Source organism: Macaca thibetana, chromosome 13, assembly GCF_024542745.1.
Source record: "Macaca thibetana thibetana isolate TM-01 chromosome 13, ASM2454274v1, whole genome shotgun sequence".
Taxonomy (NCBI): domain Eukaryota; kingdom Metazoa; phylum Chordata; class Mammalia; order Primates; family Cercopithecidae; genus Macaca; species Macaca thibetana.
The window spans coordinates 19,967,620-19,990,049 of NC_065590.1; the positions used below are offsets into that span (position 1 = coordinate 19,967,620).

General features: G+C 39.7%; 1 protein-coding gene across 1 annotated transcript in view; it reads right to left on the reverse strand.

The window, feature by feature from the left end:
• Positions 1–16,169, reverse strand: part of GCC2 (GRIP and coiled-coil domain containing 2) — a 673,733-nt gene extending 657,564 nt beyond the window's left edge. The window contains exon 1 of the mRNA XM_050752993.1: positions 16,166–16,169. The gene's annotated coding sequence lies outside the window, so the exon portion shown is untranslated. The remainder of the gene's footprint in view (positions 1–16,165) is intronic.
• Between the last annotated feature and the right edge of the window lie 6,261 nt (positions 16,170–22,430).

Below are 22,430 nucleotides of genomic sequence, written 5' to 3' on the forward strand. Positions count from 1 at the left end.
CCAGTTTTCACCGGAAGACATTTCCTGCTCACCACAGGTCTCCGGTCGCCACTTAATATCCCTTTGCAGAATCCTCAAAGACACACCTTCCAAACTGGGAAATGTAGAGTAAGCTTTAACTCTCTGAAATGAATGCATATGTCAGAGAGCAGTTTCTTGGAACTATTCTTTCTGTGTTTTATTTCAGGATACTTCCCTTTTTGTCATAGTCTTCCAGGCACTCCTAAATATTACTTTTTCAGTTTTACAGGAACAGTGTTCAAACACTGCCTTATGAGAAAATAGGTATAACTCCCTGAGTGGAATGCATACATCACAGAGTAGTTTCTCAGAAAGCTTCTATCCAGTTTTTATCTGAAGATATCTCCTCTTTCACTGTAGGCCTGAATGTGCTCCCGAATGTCCCTTCCCAGATCCGTGCATGACAGAGTTTCCAAACTGCATAATATAAGAAAAGTTTTAACTATGTGAGATGAATAAATATATCTAACACAAAGCAGTTTCACAGAAATCTTCATTCCAGTTTCTGTCTGAGGATATTTCCTTTTTCACCATAGCCGTCCCTATACTCCCGAATATCTCTTGGCTTTTTCTCCAAAAGGGATTCCGTAATCCTATATGAGAAGAAAGGTATAATTCTGTGAGTGGAATGCACATGTCACAAAGCAGCTCCTCAGAAAGCTTCTCTCCAGCTTCTATCTGAAGATATTTCTATTTCATCATAAGCCTCAAAGCGCTCCCGAATATCCCTTCACAGACTAAACAAAAACAGTGTTATAATACTGCTCAATGAAAAGAGAAGCTTAACTGTGTAAGTGGAATTCATGTGACAGAGAGCAGTTTCACAGAAAGCTTCCTTCTGGTTTCTATCTGAGGTTATTTCTTTTTCAGGATATTCTAAAAAGCGTTCCCAAATGTCCTTTCTCAGATTCCACAGAAACAGTGATTTCAAACTGCTCAATCCAAATAATGGTTTACCTCTATGAGATGAATACAAACATCACAAAAGAATTACGCAGAAAGCTTTTCTCCAATTTTCGATGGAAGACATTTCCTTGCTCGAGATAGGTCTCCAGTTGCCACTTAATATCCCTTTGCAGAATCCTCAAAGACCAACTTTCAAACTGGGAAATGAAGAGTAAGCATTAACTCTGTGAAAAGAATGGACATGTCAGAGAGCAGTTTCTTGGAATGCTTCTTTCTGTATTTTATTGGATGACATTTCACTTTTTGCTATAGTCTTCAATGTGCTCCAAATATCACTTTTTTAGTTTTACAGGAACAGTGTTCAAACTGTGCCTTATGAGAAGAAAGTTATAACTCCCTGAGTGGAATGTACACATCCCAAGCAGTTTCTCAGAAAGCTTCTCTTCAGTTTTTATCTGACCATATTTCCTTTTTCACCATAGGCCCGAATGTGATCCCAAATATCCCTTTGCAGATCCATCCTTGAGGGAGTTTCCAAGCTGTGTAATGTAAAGAAAGCTTTATCTATGTGAGATGAATAACCATAGCAAAAAGCAGGTTCACAGAAAGCTTCTTTCCAGTTTTTATCTGAAGATATTTCCTTTTACACCATAGTCCTGAATGTGCTCCTGAATGTCCCTTCGTGGATACGTCCATGACAGTTTGCAAGCTGTGTAATGTAAAGACAGCTTTATCTATGTGAGATGATTACACATATCACAGAGCAGTTTCATAGAAAGCTTCTTTCCAGTTTTTGTCTGAGGCTATTTTCCTTTCACCATAGGCATCAACATGCTCCCGAATATCATTTGGTACCTTTTTCTCCAAAAGGGTTTTCCCAATGCTGTATGAGAAGAAAAGTATAACCCTATGAGTGGAATACACACGTCACAAAGCGGTTCTTTGGAATGCTTCTCTCCAGTTTTCGTCTGAACATATTTCCTTTTTCACCGTAAGTCTCAAAGCGTTCCCAAATATCCCTTCACATGCTAAACATAAACAAGGGTAGAAAACTCCTCAATGAAAAGAGAGGCTTAATTGAGTGAGATGATTTAAGACAACACAGAGCAGTTCCACAGAAAGCTTCTTCTGGATTTTACCTTAGGATATTTCTTTCTCCATATTCTAAAGAGCGTTCCCAAATGTCCTTCTTCAGATTCCACAAAAACAGTGATTTCAAACTGCTCAATCCAAAGATTGATTTAACTCTATGAGATGAATACACACATCACAAAGCAGTTGTTCACAAAGTTTCTCTCCAGTTTTCTTCGGAAGACGTTTCCTTGCTCACCACAAGCCTTCAGGTGCCACTTAATATCCATTCACAGATTACTCAAAGACAGAGTTTCCAAACTCGGCAATGTACAGTAAGCTTTAACTCTGTGAAACGGATGCACATATCAGAGAGTAGATTCTTGGAACGCTTTTTTCTGGGTTTTATTTGAAGATATTTCACTTTTCGTGATAGTCTTCAATGCGTTCCGAAATATCACTTTTTCGTTTTTACAGGAACAGTGTTCAAACACTGTCTTATAACAAAAGAGGTATAACTCCCTGAGTGGAATGCACACATCGCAAAGCAGATTCTCAGAAAGCTTCTCTCCAGTTTTATTCTGAAGATATTTCCTTTTTCACCATTGGCCTGAATGTGCTCCCGAATGTCCCTTCGCGAATCTGTCCATGATGGCGTTTCAAAACTGCATAATAGAAAGAAAGTTTTATCTATGTGAGATGAATAAACATATCTATCACAAAGCAGTTTCACAGACAGCTTCTTTCCAGTTTTTGTCTGACGATATTTCCTTCTTCACCAAAGCCGTCCATATATTCCCGAATGTCCCCTGGTACCTTTTTCTTCAAAAAGGATTCCCCAATCCTCTATGAGAATAAAAGTATAACTCTGTGAGTGGAATGCACACGTCACAAAACAGCTCCTTGGGAATCTTCTCCTCAGTTTCTATCTGAAGATATTTCCATTTTCATCGTAAGCCTCAAAGCGCTCCTGAGTACCCCTTAGCTGACTAAACTAAAACAGTGTTAGAATACTGCTCAATGAAAACAGAAACTTAACTGTACGAATGGAGTTCACATGACACAGAGCAGTTTCACAGAATGTTTCCTTCTGGTTTTTATTGGAGGATATTTCTTTTTCAGCATATTCTTTAGAGCATTCCCAAATCTCCTTTTTCAGTTTCTACAGAAATAGAGATTTCAACCTGCTCAATCCCAAGAGTAATTTAACTCTATGAGATGAATACACACATCACAAAACAGTTGCTCAGAAAGCTTCCCTCCAGTTTTCAACGGAAGAGATTTCCTTGTTCTTCACTGTCCTCCGGGCACCACTTAATATCCCTTCACAGATTCCTCAAAGACAGATTTTCCAAGCTGGCAATGTAGAATAAGCTTAAACTCTGTTAAGTTAATTCACATATCAGAGAGCAGTTTCTTGGATATCTTCTTCTGGGTTTTATTTGAGGATATTTCACTTTTCACCATAGTCTTCAATGCACTCTGAAATATCACTTTTTTGGTTTTACAGGAACAGTGTTCAAACATTGCCTTATGAGAAAAGAGGTATAACTCCTTGAGTGGAAGGCACACATCACAAAGCAATTTCTCAGAAAGCTTCTCTCCACTTTTCATCAGAAGATATTTCCTATTTCACCATAGGCCTGAATGTGTTCCCGAATGTCCCTTCACAAATCCGTCCATGAAGGAATTACAAAACTGCGTAATAGAAAGAAAGTTGTATCTATGTGAGATGTATAAACATATCTATCACAAAGCTGTTTCACAGAAAGCTTCTTTCCAGTTTTTGTCTGAGGATATTTCATTTTTCACCATAGATATCCATATATTACCAAATGTCCCATGGTAGCTTTTTCTCCAAAAGGGATTCCCCAATCCTCTATGAGAAGAGAAGTATAACTCTGTGAGTGGAATGCACACGTCACAAAGCAGCTCCTCGAAAACCTTCTCTCCACTTTCTATCTGGAGATATTTCCATTTTCACCATAAGTCTCAAAGCACTCCCGAGTATTGCTTAGCTGACTAAACTAAAATAGTGTTAGAATACTGCTCAATTAAAAGAGAAGCTTAGCTGAGCAAGAGAAATTCACACGACACATAGTAGTTTCACCGAAAACTTCCTTCTGGTTTTTATCGGAGGATATTTATTTTTCAGCGTATTATTTTTTTGTTTGTTTTTCTTTTATTTATTTATTATTATTATTATACTTTAAGTTCTAGGGTACATGTGCATAAAGTGCAGGTTTGTTACATATGTATACTTGTGCCATGTTGGTGTGCTGCACCCGTCAACTCGTCAGCACCCATCAACTCGTCATTTACATCAGGTATAACTCCCAATGCAATCCCTCCCCCCTCCCCCCTCCCTGCTGTGTGATGTTCCCCTTCCCGAGTCCAGGTGATCTCTTTGTTGAGTTCCCACCTATGAGTGAGCACATGCGGTGTTTGGTTTTCTGTTCTTGTGATAGTTTGCTAAGAATGATGGTTTCCAGCTGCATCCATGTCCCTAGAAAGGACACAAACTCATCCTTTTTTATGGCTGCATAGTATTCCATGGTGTATATGTGCAACATTTTCTTAATCCAGTCTGTCACTGATGGACATTTGGGTTGATTCCAAGTCTTTGCTATTGTGAATAGTGCTGCAATAAACATACGCGTGCATGTGTCTTTATAGCAGCATGATTTATAATCCTTTGGGTATATACCCTGTAATGGGATGGCTGGGTCATATGGTACATCTAGTTCTAGATCCTTGAGGAATCGCCATACTGTTTTCCATAATGGTTGAACTAGTTTACAATCCCACCAACAGTGTAAAAGTGTTCCTATTTCTCCACATCCTCCAGCACCTGTTGTTTCCTGACTTTTTAATGATCGCCATTCTAACTGGTGTGAGATGGTATCTCATTGTGGTTTTGATTTGCATTTCTCTGATGGCCAGTGATGATGAGCATTTCTTCATGTGTCTGTTGGCTGTATGAATGTCCTCTTTTGAGAAATGTCTGTTCAAGAACATACCATGCTCATGGATAGGAAGAATCAATATCGTGAAAATGGCCATACTGCCCAAGGTAATTTATAGATTCAATGCCATCCCCATCAAGCTACCAATGAGGTTCTTCACAGAATTGGAAAAAACTGCTTTAAAGTTCATATGGAACCAAAAAGAGCTTGCATTGCCAAGACAATCCTAAGTCAAAAGAACAAAGCTGGAGGCATCACGCTACCTGACTTCAAACTATACTACAAGGCTACAGTAACCAAAACAGCATGGTACTGGTACCAAAACAGAGATATAGACCAATGGAACAGAACAGAGTCCTCAGAAATAATACCACACATCTACAGCCATCTGATCTTTGACAAACCTGAGAGAAACCAGAAATGGGGAAAGGATTCCCTATTTAATAAATGGTGCTGGGAAAATTGGCTAGCCATAAGTAGAAAGCTGAAACTGGATCCTTTCCTTACTCCTTATACGAAAATTAATTCAAGATGGATTAGAGACTTAAATGTTAGACCTAACACCATAAAAACCCTAGAAGAAAACCTAGGTAGTACCATTCAGGACATAGGCATGGGCAAGGACTTCACGTCTGAAACACCAAAAGCAACGGCAGGAAAGGCCAAAATTGACAAATGGGATCTAACCAAACTAAAGAGCTTCTGCACAGCAAAAGAAACTACCATCAGAGTGAACAGACAACCTACAGAATGGGAGAAAATTTTTGCAATCTACTCATCTGACAAAGGGCTAATATCCAGAACCTACAAAGAACTCAAGCAAAAACAAAAATTTACAAGAAAAAAACAAACAACCCCATCAAAAAGTTCAGCATAGTCTTAAGAGTGTTCCGAATTGTTCTTTCTCAGGTTCCACAGAAAGAGTGATTTCAAACTCCTCAATCCAAAGAATGATTTAACGCTATGATATGTAGACACACATGACAAAGCAGTTGCTCAGAAAGCTTCTCTCCAGTTTCTATCTGAAGATATTTTCTTTTTCACCGTAGACCTCAAAGCGCTCCTGACTCTCCCTTAGCTGACTAAACTAAAACAGTGTTAGAATGCCAGTCAATGAAACAGAAGCTTAACTGTGCGAGTGGAATTCACATGACACAGAGCAATTTCACAGAAATTTTCTTTCTGGTTTTTATCGGAGGGTAATTCTTTTTCAGCATATTCTTAACAGTGTTCCCAAATGTCCTTTCTCAGGTTCCTCAGAAAGAGTGATTTCAAACTGCTCAATGCAAAGAATGATTTACTTCTATGAGATGAAAACACACATCAGAGAGCAGTTGCTCAGAATTCTTCTCTCCAGTTTTCAACGGAAGATATTTCCTTTCTTGCCACAGGACTCCACTCACCTCTTAATATCCCTTCAGAGAATCCTCAAAGACAGAATTTCCAAAATGGGAAATGTGGAGTAAGCTTTTACTCTCTGAAATGAATGCACACGTCAGAGAGCAGTTTCTCAGAACTCCTCTTTCTGGGTTTTATTTCAGGATATTTCACTTTTCACCATAGTCTTCCATGTGCTCCAAATTACTTCTTTTTTGGTTTTACAGGAACAGAGTAGGAACCCTTCCTTATGAGAAAAGCAGTATAACTCCCTGAGTGGAATGCACACATCACAAAGTTGTTTCTCAGAAAGCTTCTATCCAGTTTTTATCTGAAGGTATCTCCTTTTTCACCCTAGGCCTGAATGTGCTGTGGAATGTCCCTTCGCTGATCTGAACATGACGGAGTTTCCAAACTGCATGACATAAGGAAAGTTTTATCTACGTGAGGTGAATAAAGATATCTATCACAAAGCAATTTCACAGAAAGCTTCTTTCCAGTTTTTGTTTGAGCATAATTCCTTTTTCACCATAGCCGTCCATATACTCCAAAATGTCCCTTGGTGGCTTTTTCTCCAGAAGGGATTCCCCAATCCTCTATGAGCAGAAAGGTATAACTCTGTGAGTGGAATGCGCATGTCACGAAGCAACTCCTCGGAAAGCTTCTCTCCAGTTTCTATCTGAAGATATTTCTGCTTTCACCATGAACCTCAAAGCGCTCCCAAATATCCCTTCACAGACTAAACAAAAACAATGGTACAATACTTCTCAATGAAAAGAGAAGATTAACTGTGCGAATGGAATTTCCATGATTCACAGCAGTTTCACAGAAAGCTTACTTCTGGTTTTTATCTGAGGGTATTTCCTTTTCAGCATATTCTACAGAGCGTTCCCAAATGTCGTTTCTCAGGTTCCACAGAAACAGTGATTTCAAACTGCTCAATCCAAACAATGACTAAACTCTATGAGGTGAAAACACTCATCACAGGCAGTTGCTCAGAAACCTTCTCTACAATTTTCAACAGAAGAAATTTCCTTGCTCACCACAGGCCTCCGGGCGCCACTTAATATCTGCTTGCAGATTCCTCAAAGACAGATTTTCCAAAGTGGGCAATGTAGAGAAAGGCTTAACTCTGTGAAATGAATGCACATATCAGAGAACAGTTTCCTGGAACGCTTCTTTCTGGATTTTATTTGACCATATTTCACTTTTCACCATATTCTTCAATGCTCTCCAAAATGTCACATTTTCGGTTTTACAGGAACAGTGTTCAAACACTGCCTTGGAAGAAAAGTGATATAACTACCTCAGTGGAATGTACACATCACAAAGCAGTTTATCAGACAGCTTCTCTCCAGTTTTTATCTGAAGATATTTCCTTTTTCTCCATAGGCCTAAATGTGATCCCGAATATCCCTTCGTGGTTCTGTCCTTGACGGAATTTGAAAGTTGCGTAATGTAAAGAAAGCTTTATCTGTGTGAGATGAATACACATAGCAAAAAGCAGATTCACAGAAAGCTTCTATCCAGTTTTTATTTGAATATATTTCCTTTTCCACCATAGTACTGAATTTGCTCCCGAATATCCCTTTGTGGATCTGTCCGTGACACAGTTTTCAAGCTGTGTAAAGTAAAGAAAGCTTTATCTATGTGACATGAATACACATATGACAGAGTAGTTTCACAGAAAACTTCTTTCCAGTTTCTGTCTGAGGCTACTTCCCTTTTCACCATAGGGGTTAATGTGCCTCCGAATATCTCTTGGTAACTTTTTCTCCAAAAGGGTTTCCCTGAGGCTGTATGAGAAGAGAGGTATTACACTGTGAGTGGAATGCCCACATCACAAAGCAGTTCCTCAGAAAGCTTCTCTACAGTTTCTATCTGAACATGTTTCCTTTTTCACTGTAAGCCACAAAGCATTCCCGATTATCCCTTCACACGCTAAACATAAACAGTGTTAGAAAATTGCTAAATGAAAGAAGAAGCTTAACTGCGCCAGTGGTATTCACACAACACATAGTAGTTTCACAGAAAGCTTCTATCTTTTTTTTATTTGAGCATATTTCTTTCTCCATATTCTAAAGAACGTCCCCAAATGTCCTTCCTCAGATTCCACAGAAACAGTGATTTCAAAATGCTCAATCCAAAGTATGATTTAATTCTATGAGATGAATACAAACATCAAAAAGCAGTTGCTTAGAAAGCTTCTCTCCAGTTTTCAACGGAAGACGTTTCCTTGCTGACCACGGGCCTTCGGGCGCCACTTAATATCCCCTCACAGATTTCTCAAAGACAGAAATTCCAAACTGGGCAATGCAGAGTAAGCTTTACCTCTATGAAATGAATGCACATATCCGAGAACAGTTTCTTGCAATGCTTCTTTCTGGAATTTATTTGAGGATATATCACTTTTTGCCATAGTCCTCAATGCACTCCGAAATGTCACTTTCTCGTTTTACAGGAACACTGTTCAAACACTGACTGATGAGAAAAGGGATATAACTCCCTGAGTCGAATGCACACATCACAACGCAGTTTCTCAGAAAGCTTCTCTCCAGTTTTTATCTGAATATTTCCTTTTTCATCATAGGCCTGAATGTACTCCCGAATGTCCCTTCACGAATTCGTCCATGACAGCATTTCAAAACTGCGTAATAGAATGAAAGTTTTATCTATGTGAGATGAATAAACAAATCTATCACAAAGCTATTTCACAGGAAATTTCTTTCCAATTTTCATCTGGGGATATTTCCTTTTTCACTGTAGCTGGTCTTATACTTGTGAATGTCCCCTGGTAGCATTTTCTCCAAAAAGGATTCCTCAACCCTCTATGAGAAGAAAAATGTAACTCTGTGAGTGGAATGCACACGTCGCAAAACAGTTTCTCGGAAATCTTCTCTCCAGTATCTAACTGAAGATATTTCTGTTTTCATCATAAGCCTCAAAGCGCTCCCGAGTATCCCTTAGCTCACTAAACTAAAACAATGTTAGAATACTGCTCAATGAAAACAGAAGCTTACCTGTGCGAGTGGAATTCTCATGATACAGAGCAGTTTCACAGAAAGATTCCTTCTGGTTTTTATCGGAGGATATTTCTTTTTCAGCATATTCTTAAGAGCATTCCCAAATGTTCTTTCTCAAGTTCCACAGAAAGAGAGATTTCAAACTGCTCAATCCAAAGAACGATTTAACTCTATGAGATGAATACACACATGACAAAGCAGTTGCTCAGAAAACTTCTCTCCAGTTTTCAATGGAAGACATTTCCTTGCTCGCCAGAGGTCTCTGGTCGCCACTTAATATCCCTTCACAGAATCCTCAAAGACAGACTTTCCAAACTGGGAAATGTAGTAAAGCTTTAACTCTCTGAAATGAATGCACATGTCAGAGAACAGTTTCTTGGAACACTTCTTTCTGGGTTTTATTTGAGGATATTTCACTTTTTGCCACAGTCTTTCATGCACTCCGAAATATTACTTTTTCGGTATTGCAGGAACAGTGTTCAAACACTGTCCTATGAGAAAAAAGGTGTAACTCCTGAATGGAATGCACACATCACAAAGGAGTTTCTCAGAAAGCTTCTATCCAGTTTTTATCTGAAGATAACTCCTTTTTCACTGTAAGCCTCAAATCGCTCCTGAATATCCCTTCACAGACCAAACAAAAACAGTGTTATAATACAGCTCAACCATCAGAGAAGCTTAACTGTGCAAGCGGAATTCACGTAACACAGAGCAGTTTCACAGAAACCTTCCTGCTGGTTTCTTTCTGAGGTTATTTCTTTTCAGGATATTCTAAAGAGCGTTCCCAAATATCCTTTCTCAGATTTCACAGAAACAGTGATTTGAAACTGCTCAATCCAAAGAATGATTTAACTCTATGAGATGAATACAAACATCACAAAAGAGTTGCTCAGAAACCTCTCCAATTTTCAACGGAAGACATTTCATTGCTCGCTTTAGGCTTCCAGTTGTCATTTAATATCCCTTCACAGAATCCTCAAACACAGACTTTCCAACCTGGGAAATGTAGAGTATGCTTTAACTCTGTGAAATGAATGAATAAGTCAGAGACCAGTTTCTTGGAATGCTCCTTTCAGGGTTTTATTGGATGACGTTTCACTTTCTCCCATAGTCTTCAACGTGTTCCGAATATCACTTTTTTAGTTTTACAGGAACTGTGTTCAAACAGTGCCTTATGATAAGAAAGGTATAACTCTCTGAATGGAATGTACACATGACCAAGCAGTTTCTCAGAAAGCTTCTCTCCAATATTTATCTGACGATATTTCCTTTTTCACCATAGGCCCCAATGTGCTCCCGAATATCCCTTCACGGATCCATCCATGACGGAGTTTCCAAGCTGGGTAATGTAAAAAGCTTTATCTATGTGAGATGAATAAACATAACAAAAAGCAGATTCACAGAAAACTTCTTTCCAATTTTTCTCTGAAGATATTTCCTTTTTCACCACAGTGCTGAATGTGCTTCTGAATATCCCTTTGAGGTTCCATCCATAACAGAGTTTCCAAGCTGTGTAATGTAAAGAAAGCTTTATCTATGTGAGGTGAATACATATATTATAGAGCAGTTACATGGAAAACTTCTTTTCAGTTTTTGTCTGAGACTATTTCCCTTTTCACTGTAAGTATCAACATGTTCCTGAATATCACTTGGTGCCTTTTTCTCCAAAAGGGTTTCACCCATGCTGCATGAGAGTAGAGGTATAACACTGTGAGTGGAATACACACGTCACAAAGCAGTACCTAGGAAAGCTTCTTTCCAGTTTCGGTCTGATTATATTTCCTTTTTCACCGTAAGCCTCAAAGTTCTCCCAAATATCCCTTCACCCGCTAAACATAAACAGGGATAGAAAACTGCTCAATGGAAAGAGAAGCTTAACTGTGTGAGAGGAATTAAGACGACACAGAGCGGTTCCACAGAAAGCTTCCTTCTGGATTTTACCTGAGGATATTTCTTTCTCCATATTCTAATGAGTGCTTCCAAATGTCCTTCCTCAGATTCCCAAAAAACAGTGATTTCAAACTGCTCAATTAAAAGAATGATTTAACTCTATGAGACGAATACACACATCACAAAGCAGTTCTCACAAAGCTTCTTTCAAGTTTTCATCAGAATACGTTTCCTTGCTCACCACAAGCCTCCGGGCGCCACTTAATATCCATTCACAGATTCCTCAAAGACAGAGTTTCCAAATTGGGCAACGTAGAGTAAGTTTTAACCTGGTGAAATGAATGCACATATCAGAGAGCAGTTTCTTGGAACGCTTCTCTCTGTGTTTTATTTAAGGATATTTCACTTTTCACCATAGTCTTCAAAGTTCTCCGAAATGTCACTTTTCCGGTTTTACAGGAACAGTTTTCAAACACTGCCTTATGAGAAAAGATGTATAAAACTATGAGTGGAATGCACACATCAGAAAGTGGTTTCTCAGAAAGATTCCCTCCAGTTTTTATCTGAAGATATTTCCTTTTTCACCATAGGCCTGAACGTGCTCCCGAATGTCCCTTTGTGAATCCGTCCATGACAGTGATTCAAAACTGCTTAATAGAAAGAAATTTTTATCTATGTGAAATGAATAAAGATATCTATCACCAAGCAGTTTCACAGAAATCTTCTTTCCATTTTTTGTCTGAGGATATTTCCTTTTTTGCCATAGCCATCCATATATTCCCCAATGTCACTTGGTAGCTTTTTCTCTGAAAGCAATTACACAACCCTCTATGAGAAGAACGTTATAAGTCTGTGAGCAGAATGCACATGCCACAAAGCGGCTCCTCAGAAAGTTTCTCTCCAGTTTCTTTCTGAAGATATTTCCTTTTTCACCATAAGCCTCAAAGTGCTTCCGAATATCCCTTCGCAAACTAAACAAAAACAGTGTTAGAATACTGCTCAATGAAAAGAGAAGTTTAAATGGGTGAGCAGAATTCACGCGACACAGAGCAGTTTCACAGAAAGCTTCCTTCTGTTTTCTATTTGAGGTTATTTGTTTTTCAGGATATTCTAAAGAGCATTCCCAAATGTCCTTTCTCATATTACACAGAAACAGTGATTTCAAATTGCTCAATCCAAGGAATGATTTAACTCTATGAGATGAACACAAACATCACAAAAGAGTTGCTCAGAAAGCTTCTCTGCAATTTTCAAGCTAAGACATTTCCTTGCTCATCACAGGTTCCGGTTGCCACTTAATATCCTTTTGCAGAATCCTCAAAGACAGACTTTCCAACCTGGGAAATATAGAGTAAGCTTTAACTCTGTGAAATGAATGGACATATCAGAGAGCAGTTACTTGGAAAGCATTTTTCTGGATTTTACTGGATGACATTTTTCTTTTCAGCATAGTCTTCGATGTGCTCCAAATGTCACTTTTTTAGTTTTACAGGAACAGTGTTCAAACAGTGCCTTTTGACAAGAAAGGTGTAACTCCTTAAGTTGAATGCACACATCACCAAGCAGTTTCTCAGAAAGCTTCTCTCCAGTTTTTATCTGAAAATATTTCCTTTTTCACCATAGGCCTGAATGTGATCCAGAATATCCCTTTGGAGATCCATCCACGACGATGTTACCAAGCTGTGTAATGTAAAGAAAGCTTTACCTATGTGAGATGAATAAACATAGCAAAAAGCAGATTCACAGAAAGCTTCTTTCCAGTTTTTATCTGAAGATATTTCCTTTTTCACTATACTCCTGAATGTGCTCCCGAATGTCCCTGCGTGGATCCATCCATGACAGAGTTTCCAAGCTGTGTAATGTAAAGAAAGCTTTATCTATGTGAGATGAATACACATATCACAGAGCAGTTTCATAGAAAGCTTCTTTCCATTTTTTGTCTGAGGCTATTTCCCTTTTCACCATAGGCATCAACATGCTCCCAAATATCACTTGGTACCTTTTTCTCCAAAAGGGTTTCCCCGATGCTGTATGAGAAGAGAGGTATAACACTTTGAATGCAATGCACACTTCACAAAGTAGTTTCTCAGAAAGCTTCTCTCCAGTTTTGGTCTGAACATATTTCCTTTTTCACCGTAAGCCTCAAAGCGCTCTCGAATATCCCTTCACATGCTAAACATAAACAAGGTTAGAAAACTGCTCAATGAAAAGAGAGGCTTAACTGACCAAGAGAAATTTAGAAGACACAGAGCAGTTTCACAGAAAGCTTCCTTCTGGATTTTACCTGAGTATATTTCTTTCTCCATATTCTAAGGAGCGTTCCCAAATGTCTTCCCTCAGATTCCACAAAAACAGTGATTTCAAACTGCTCAATCCAAAGAATGGTTTAACTCTTGAGATGAATGCACACATCACAAAGCAGTTGTTCAGAAAACGTGTCTCCAGTTTTCATCAGAAGACGTTTCCTTGCCCACAACAAGCCTCTGGGTGCCACTTAATATGCCTTCAAGATTCCTCAAAGACGGAGTTTACAACCTGACCAACATAGAGTAAGTTTTAACTCTGTGTAATGAATGCACATATCAGAGAGCAGTTTCTTGGAACGCTTCCCTCTGAGATTTATTTGAGGATATTTCACTTTACACAATAGGCTTCAATGCATTCCATAATATCAATTTTTTGGTTTTACAGGAACAATGTTCAAACGCTGCCTTATGAGAAAAGACATATAACTCCCTGAGTGGAATGCACACATCACAAAGCAGTTTCTCAGAAAGACTCTCTACAGTTTTTATCTAAAGATAATTCCTTTTTCACCATAGTCCCGAATGTGATCCCGAATATCCCTTCGTGGATCTGAATGTGCTGCCAATTGTCTTTTCGTGAATCTGTCCATGACAGAGTTTCCAAGCTGCATAATGTAAAGAAAGCTTTATCTATGTGAGATGAATACACATATCACAGAGCAGTTTCATAGAAAGCTTCTTTCCAGTTTTTGTCTGAGGCTACTTCCCTTTTCAACATAGGCATCAACATGCTCCCAAATATCCCTTGGTACCTTTTCCTCCAAAAGTGTTTCCCTGATGCTGTATGAGATGAGAGATTTAACACTGTGAGTGAAATGCACACCTCACAAAGCAGTTCCTCGGAAAGTTTCTTTCCAGTTTCAGTCTGAACTTATTTCCTGTTTCACTTTAAGCCTCAAAGTGCTCCCGAATATCCCTTCACACGCTAAACATAAGCAGGGTTAGAAAATTGTGCAATGAATAGAGGGGCTTAATAGAGCGAGAGGAATTAAGACGACACAGAGCGGTTTCACAGAAAGCTTCCTTCTGGTTTTTACCTGAGGATATTTCTTTCTCCATATTATAAGGAGCGTTGACAAATGTCCTTCCTCAGATTCCACAAAAACAGTGATTTCAGACTAATCAATCCAAAGAATGATTTAACTCTATGAGATGAATACATACATCACAAAGCAGTTGCTCAGAAAGCTTCTCTCCAGTTTTCATCTGAAGACGTTTCCTTGCTCACCACTAGCCTCCGGGCTCCACTTAATATCCCTTCACAGGTTCCTCAAAGACAGAGTTTCCAAACTGGGAAATGTAGTGTGAGCTTTAACTCTGTGAAATGAATAAACATATCAGAGAGCAGTTCCTTAGAAGGCTTCTTTCTGGGTTTTATTTCAGGATATTTCACTTTTCGCTGTAGTATTCAATGCACTACGAAATATCACTTTTTCAATTTTACAGGAACAGTGTTCAAGCACTGTCTTATGAGAAAAGAGGCATAAATCCCTGAGTGAATGAACACATCACAATGCACTTTCTCAGAAAGCTTCTCACCAGTTTTCATCTGAACATATCTCCTCTTACACCATAGGCCTGAATTTGCTGCCGAATGTCCCTTCACGGATCCGTCCTTCACAGAGTTTGCAAACTGCATAGTATAAGGAAACTTTTATCAACATGAGATGAATAAATATATCTGTAACAAAGCAGTTTCACAGAAATCATCTTTCCAGTTTTTGTCTGAGGATATTTCAATGCTAACCATAGCCATCCATATACGCCAGAATGTCCCTTGGTAGCTTTTTCTCCAAAAAGGGATTCCCCAATCCTCTATGAGAAGAAAGATACAATTCTGTGAGTGGAATCCACACGTCAAAAAGCAGCTCTTCTGAAAGTTTTTCTCTAGTTTCTATCTGAAGATATTTCCTTTTCACCGTAAGCCTCGAAGCGCTCCCAAATATCCCTTCACAAACTAAACAAAAACAGTGTTAGAATGCTGCTGATTGAAAAGAGAAGCTTAACTGTGCGAGCAGAATTCACACCACACAGAGCAGTTTCACAGAAAGCTTACTTCTGGTTTCTATCTGAGGATATTTCTTTCTTCATGTTCTAAAGAGCATTCCCAAATGTCCTTTCTCAGATTCCACAGAAACAGTGATTTCAAAGTGCTCAATCCAAAGAATGATTTAACTCTATGACATGAATAGAAGCATCACAAAAGAGTTGCTCAGAATGCTTCTCTCCATTTTTCAAAGGAAGACATTTCCTTGCTCCCCACAGGCCTCCGGTCACCTCTTAATATCCCTTCACAGAATCCTCAAAGACAGACTTTCCTAACTGGTAAATGTAGAGTAATCTTTAACTCTGTGAAATGAATGCACATGTCAGACAGCAGTTTCTTGGAATGCTCCTTTCGGGGTTTTATTGAATGACATTTCAGTTTTCACCATAGTCTTTTTTTTTTTTAATTTATTTATTATTATTATACTTTAAGTTGTAGGGTACATGTGCATAACGTGCAGGTTAGTTACATATGTATACTTGTGCCATGTTGGTGTGCTGCACCCATCAACTCGTCATTTACATCAGGTATAACTCCCAATGCAATCCCTCCCCCCTCCCCCCCCTATGATAGGCCCCTGTGTGTGATATTCCCCTTCCTGAGTCCAAGTGATCTCATTGTTCAGTTCCCACCTATGAGTGAGAACATGCGGTGTTTGGTTTTCTGTTCTTGTGATAGTTTGCTGAGAATGATGGTTTCCAGCTGCATCCATGTCCCTACAAAGGATGCAAACGCATCCTTTTTGATGGCTGCATACTATTCCATGGTGTATATGTGCCACTTTTTCTTAATCCAATCTGTTACTGATGGACATTTGGGTTGATTCCAAGTCTTTGCTATTGTGAATAGTGCTGCAATAAACATACGTGTGCATGTGTCTTTATAGCAGCATAATTTATAATCCTTTGGGTATATACCCAGTAATGGGATGGCTGGGTCATATGGTACATCTAGTTCTAGATCCTTGAGGAATCGCCATACTGTTTTCCATAATGGTTGAACTAGTTTACAATCCCACCAACAGTGTAAAAGTGTTCCTATTTCTCCACATCCTCTCCAGCACCTGTTGTTTCCTGACTTTTTAATGATCGCCATTCTAACTGGTGTGAGATGGCATCTCATTGTGGTTTTGATTTGCATTTCTCTGATGGCCAGTGATGATGAGCATTTCTTCATGTGTCTGTTGGCTGTATGAATGTCTTCTTTTGAGAAATGTCTGTTCATATCCTTTGCCCACTTTTTGATGGGGTTGTTTGTTTTTTTCTTGTAAATTTGTTTGAGTTCTTTGTAGGTTCTGGATATTAGCCCTTTGTCAGATGAGTAGATTGCAAAAATTTTCTCCCATTCTGTAGGTTGCCTGTTCACTCTGATGGTAGTTTCTTTTGCTGTGCAGAAGCTCTTTAGTTTAATTAGATCCCATTTGTCAATTTTGGCTTTTGCTGCCGTTGCTTTTGGTGTTTTAGACATGAAGTCCTTGCCCATGCCTATGTCCTGAATGGTACTACCTAGGTTTTCCTCTAGGATTTTTATGGTATTAGGTCTAACATTTAAGTCTCTAATCCATCTTGAATTAATTTTCGTATAAGGAGTAAGGAAAGGATCCAGTTTCAGCTTTCTACTTATGGCTAGCCAATTTTCCCAGCACCATTTATTAAATAGGGAATCCTTTCCCCATTTCTTGTTTCTCTCAGGTTTGTCAGAGATCAGATGGCTGTAGATGTGTGGTATTATTTCTGAGGACTCTGTTCTGTTCCATTGGTCTATATCTCTGTTTTGGTACCAGTACCATGCTGTTTTGGTTACTGTAGCCTTGTAGTATAGTTTGAAGTCAGGTAGCGTGATGCCTCCAGCTTTGTTCTTTTGACTTAGGATTGTCTTGGAGATGCGGGCTCTTTTTTGGTTCCATATGAACTTTAAAGCAGTTTTTTCCAATTCTGTGAAGAAACTCATTGGTAGCTTGATGGGGATGGCATTGAATCTATAAATTACCTTGGGCAGTATGGCCATTTTCACGATATTGATTCTTCCTATCCATGAGCATGGTATGTTCTTCCATTTGTTTGTGTCCTCTTTTATTTCACTGAGCAGTGGTTTGTAGTTCTCCTTGAAGAGGTCCTTTACATCCCTTGTAAGTTGGATTCCTAGGTATTTTATTCTCTTTGAAGCAATTGTGAATGGAAGTTCATTCCTGATTTGGCTCTCTGTTTGTCTGTTACTGGTGTATAAGAATGCTTGTGATTTGTGCACATTAATTTTGTATCCTGAGACTTTGCTGAAGTTGCTTATCAGCTTAAGGAGATTTTGGGCTGAGACAATGGGGTTTTCTAAATATACAATCATGTCATCTGCAAACAGGGACAGTTTGACTTCTTCTTTTCCTAACTGAATACCCTTGATTTCTTTCTCTTGCCTAATTGCCCTAGCCAGAACTTCCAACACTATGTTGAATAGGAGTGGTGAGAGAGGGCATCCCTGTCTTGTGCCAGTTTTCAAAGGGAATTTTTCCAGTTTTTGCCCATTCAGTATGATATTGGCTGTGGGTTTGTCATAAATAGCTCTTAGTATTTTGAGGTACGTTCCGTCAATACCGAATTTATTGAGCGTTTTTAGCATGAAGGGCTGTTGAATTTTGTCAAAAGCCTTTTCTGCATCTATTGAGATAATCAGGTGGTTCTTGTCTTTGGTTCTGTTTATATGCTGGATTATGTTTATTGATTTGCGAATGTTGAACCAGCCTTGCATCCCAGGGATGAAGCCCACTTGATCATGGTGGATAAGCTTTTTGATGTGTTGCTGAATCCGGTTTGCCAGTATTTTATTGAGGATTTTTGCATCGATGTTCATCAGGGATATTGGTCTAAAATTCTCTTTTTTTGTTGTGTCTCTGCTGGGCTTTGGTACCAGGATGATGTTGGCCTCATAAAATGAGTTAGGGAGGATTCCCTCTTTTTCTATTGATTGGAATAGTTTCAGAAGGAATGGTACCAGCTCCTCTTTGTATCTCTGGTAGAATTCAGCTGTGAATCCATCTGGTCCGGGACTTTTTTTGGTTGGTAGGCTATTAATTATTGCCTCAATTTCAGAGCCTGCTATTGGTCTATTCAGGGATTCAACTTCTTCCTGGTTTAGTCTTGGAAGAGTGTAAGTGTCCAGGAAATTATCCATTTCCTCTAGATTTTCCAGTTTATTTGTGTAGAGGTGTTTATAGTATTCTCTGATGGTAGTTTGTATTTCTGTGGGGTCGGTGGTGATATCCCCTTTATCATTTTTAATTGCGTCGATTTGATTCTTCTCTCTTTTCTTCTTTATTAGTCTTGCTAGCGTTCTGTCAATTTTGTTGATCTTTTCAAAAAACCAACTCCTGGATTCATTGATTTTTTGGAGAGTTTTTTGTGGCTCTATCTCCTTCAGTTCTGCTGTGATCTTAGTTATTTCTAGGCTTCTGCTAGCTTTCGAATGTGTTTGCTCTTGCTTCTCTAGTTCTTTTAATTGCGATGTTAGAGTGACAATTTTAGATCTTTCCTGCTTTCTCTTGTGGGCATTTAGTGCTATAAATTTCCCTCTACACACTGCTTTAAATGTGTCCCAGAGATTCTGGTATGTTGTATCTTTGTTCTCATTGGTTTCAAAGAACATCTTTATTTCTGCCTTCATTTCGTTATGTACCCAGTAGTCATTCAGGAGCAGGTTGTTCAGTTTCCATGTAGTTGAGCGCTTTGATTGAGTTTCTTAGTCCTGAGTTCTAGTTTGATTGCACTGTGGTCTGAGAGACAGTTTGTTATAATTTCTGTTCTTGTACATTTGCTGAGGAGTGCTTTACTTCCTATTATGTGGTCGATTTTGGAGTAAGTACGATGTGGTGCTGAGAAGAATGTATATTCTGTTGATTTGGGGTGGAGAGTTCTATAGATGTCTATTAGGTCTGCTTGCTGCAGAGATGAGTTCAATTCCTGGATATCCTTGTTAACTTTCTGCCTCGTTGATCTGTCTAATGTTGACAGTGGAGTGTTGAAGTCTCCCATTATTATTGTATGGGAGTCTAAGTCTCTTTGTAAGTCTCTAAGGACTTGCTTTATGAATCTGGGTGCTCCTGTACTGGGTGCATATATATTTAGGATAGTTAGCTCTTCCTGTTGAATGGATCCCTTTACCATTATGTAATGGCCTTCTTTGTCTCTTTTGATCTTTGATGGTTTAAAGTCTGTTTTAGCAGAGACTAGTATTGCAAACCCCGCTTTTTTTTGTTCTCCATTTGCTTGGTAAATCTTCCTCCATCCCTTTATTTTGAGCCTATGTATGTCTCTGCGTGTGAGATGGGTCTCCTGAATACAGCAGACTGATGGGTCTTGACTCTTTATCCAGTTTGCCAGTCTGTGTCTTTTAATTGGAGCATTTAGTCCATTTACATTTAAGGTTAAGATTGTTATGTGTGAACTTGATCCTGCCATTATGATATTAACTGGCTATTTTGCTCTTTAGTTGATGCAGTTTATTCCTAGCCTCGATGGTCTTTACATTTTGGCATGTTTTTGCAATGAGTGGTACCGGTTGTTCCTTTCCATGTTGAGTGCTTCCTTCAGGGTCTCTTGTAAGGCAGGTCTAGTGGTGACAAAATCTCTAAGCATTTGCTTATCTGTAAAGGATTTTATTTCTCCTTCACTTATGAAACTTAGTTTGGCTGGATATGAAATTCTGGGTTGAAAATTCTTTTCTTTAAGAATGTTGAATATTGGCCCCCACTCTCTTCTAGCTTGTAGAATTTCTGCCGAGAGATCTGCTGTTAGTCTGATGGGCTTCCCTTTGTGGGTAACCCGACCTTTCTCTCTGGCTGCCCTTAAGATTTTTTCCTTCAGTTCAACTTTGGTGAATCTGGCAATTGTGTGTCTTGGGGTTGCTCTTCTCGAGGAGTATCTTTGTGGCGTTCTCTGTATTTCCTGGATTTGAATGTTGGCCTGCCCTACTAGGTTGGGGAAGTTCTCCTGGATGATATCCTGAAGAGTGTTTTCCAACTTGGTTCCATTTTCCCCCTCACTTTCAGGCATCCCAACCAGACGTAGATTTGGTCTTTTTACATAATCCCATACTTCTTGCAGGCTTTGTTCATTTCTTTTTCTTCTTTTTTTTTTTGGTTTCTCTTCTCACTTCATTTCATTCATTTGATCCTCAATCGCAGATACTCTTTCTTCCAGTTGATCGAGTCGGTTACTGAAGCTTGTGCATTTGTCACGTATTTCTCGTGTCATGGTTTTCATCTCTTTCATTTCGTTTATGACCTTCTCTGCATTAATTACTCTAGTCATCAATTCTTCCACTTTTTTTTCAAGATTTTTAGTTTCTTTGTGCTGGGTACGTAATTCCTCCTTTAGCTCTGAGAAATTTGATGGACTGAAGCCTTCTTCTCTCATCTCGTCAAAGTCATTCTCCGTCCAGCTTTGATCCGTTGCTGGCGATGAGCTGCGCTCCTTTGCCGGGGGAGATGCGCTCTTATTTTTTGAATTTCCAGCTTTTCTGCCCTGCTTTTTCCCCATCTTTGTGGTTTTATCTGCCTCTGGTCTTTGATGACGGTGATGTACTGATGGGGTTTTGGTGTAGGTGTCCTTCCTGTTTGATAGTTTTCCTTCTAACAGTCAGGACCCTCAGCTGTAGGTCTGTTGGAGATTGCTTGAGGTCCACTCCAGATCCTGTTTGCCTGGGTATCAGCAGCAGAGGCTGCAGAAGATAGAATATTTCTGAACAGCGAGTGTACCTGTCTGATTCTTGCTTTGGAAGCTTCCTCTCAGGGGTGTACTCCACCCTGTGAGGTGTGGGGTGTCAGACTGCCCCTAGTGGGGGATGTCTCCCAGTTAGGCTACTCAGGGGTCAGGGACCCACTTGAGCAGGGATTCTGTCCCTTCTCAGATCTCAACCTCCGTGTTGGGAGATCCACTGCTCTCTTCAAAGCTGTCAGACAGAGTCGTTTGCGTCTGCAGAGGTTTCGTCTGTGTTTGTTATTGCCCTGTCCCCAGAGGTGGAGTCTACAGAGACAGGCAGGTTTCCCTGAGCTGCTGTGAGCTCCACCCAGCTCGAGCTTCCCAGCAGCTTTGTTTACCTACTTAAGCCTCAGCAATGGCGGGCGCCCCTCCCCCAGCCTCACTGCTGCCTTGCCGGTAGATCACAGACTGCTGTGCTAGCAATGAGGGAGGCTCCATGGGTGTGGGACCCTCCCCGCCAGGTGTGGGATATGATCTCCTGGTGTGCCTGTTTGTTTAAAGCGCAGTATTGGGGTGGGAGTTACCCAATTTTCCAGGTGTTGTGTGTCTCAGTTCCCCTGGCTAGGAAAAGGGATTCCCTTCCCCCTTGCGCTTCCCAGGTGAGGCGATGCCTCGCCCTGCTTCAGCTCTCGCTGGTCGGGCTGCAGCAGCTGACCAGCACCGATCGTCCAGCACTCCCCAGTGAGATGAACCCAGTACCTCAGTTGAAAATGCGGAAATCACTGGTCTTCTGTGTCGCTCGCGCTGGGAGTTGGAGACTGGAGCTGTTCCTATTCGGCCATCTTGCTCCGCCCCATTCACCATAGTCTTTAATGTGTTCCCAATATCACTTTTTTTAGTTTTACAGGAACAGTGTTCAAACAGTGCCTTACAAGAAGAAAAGTATAACTCCCTGAGTGGAATGCACACATCACAAAGCAGTTTTTCAGAAAAATTCTCTGCAGTTTTTATCTGAAGATATTTCCTATTTCACCACAGGCCTGAAAGTACTCCTGAATGTCCTGTTGTGAATCCGTCCGTGACGGTGTTTCAAAAGTGCGTAATAGAAAGAAAGTTTTATCTATGTGAGATGA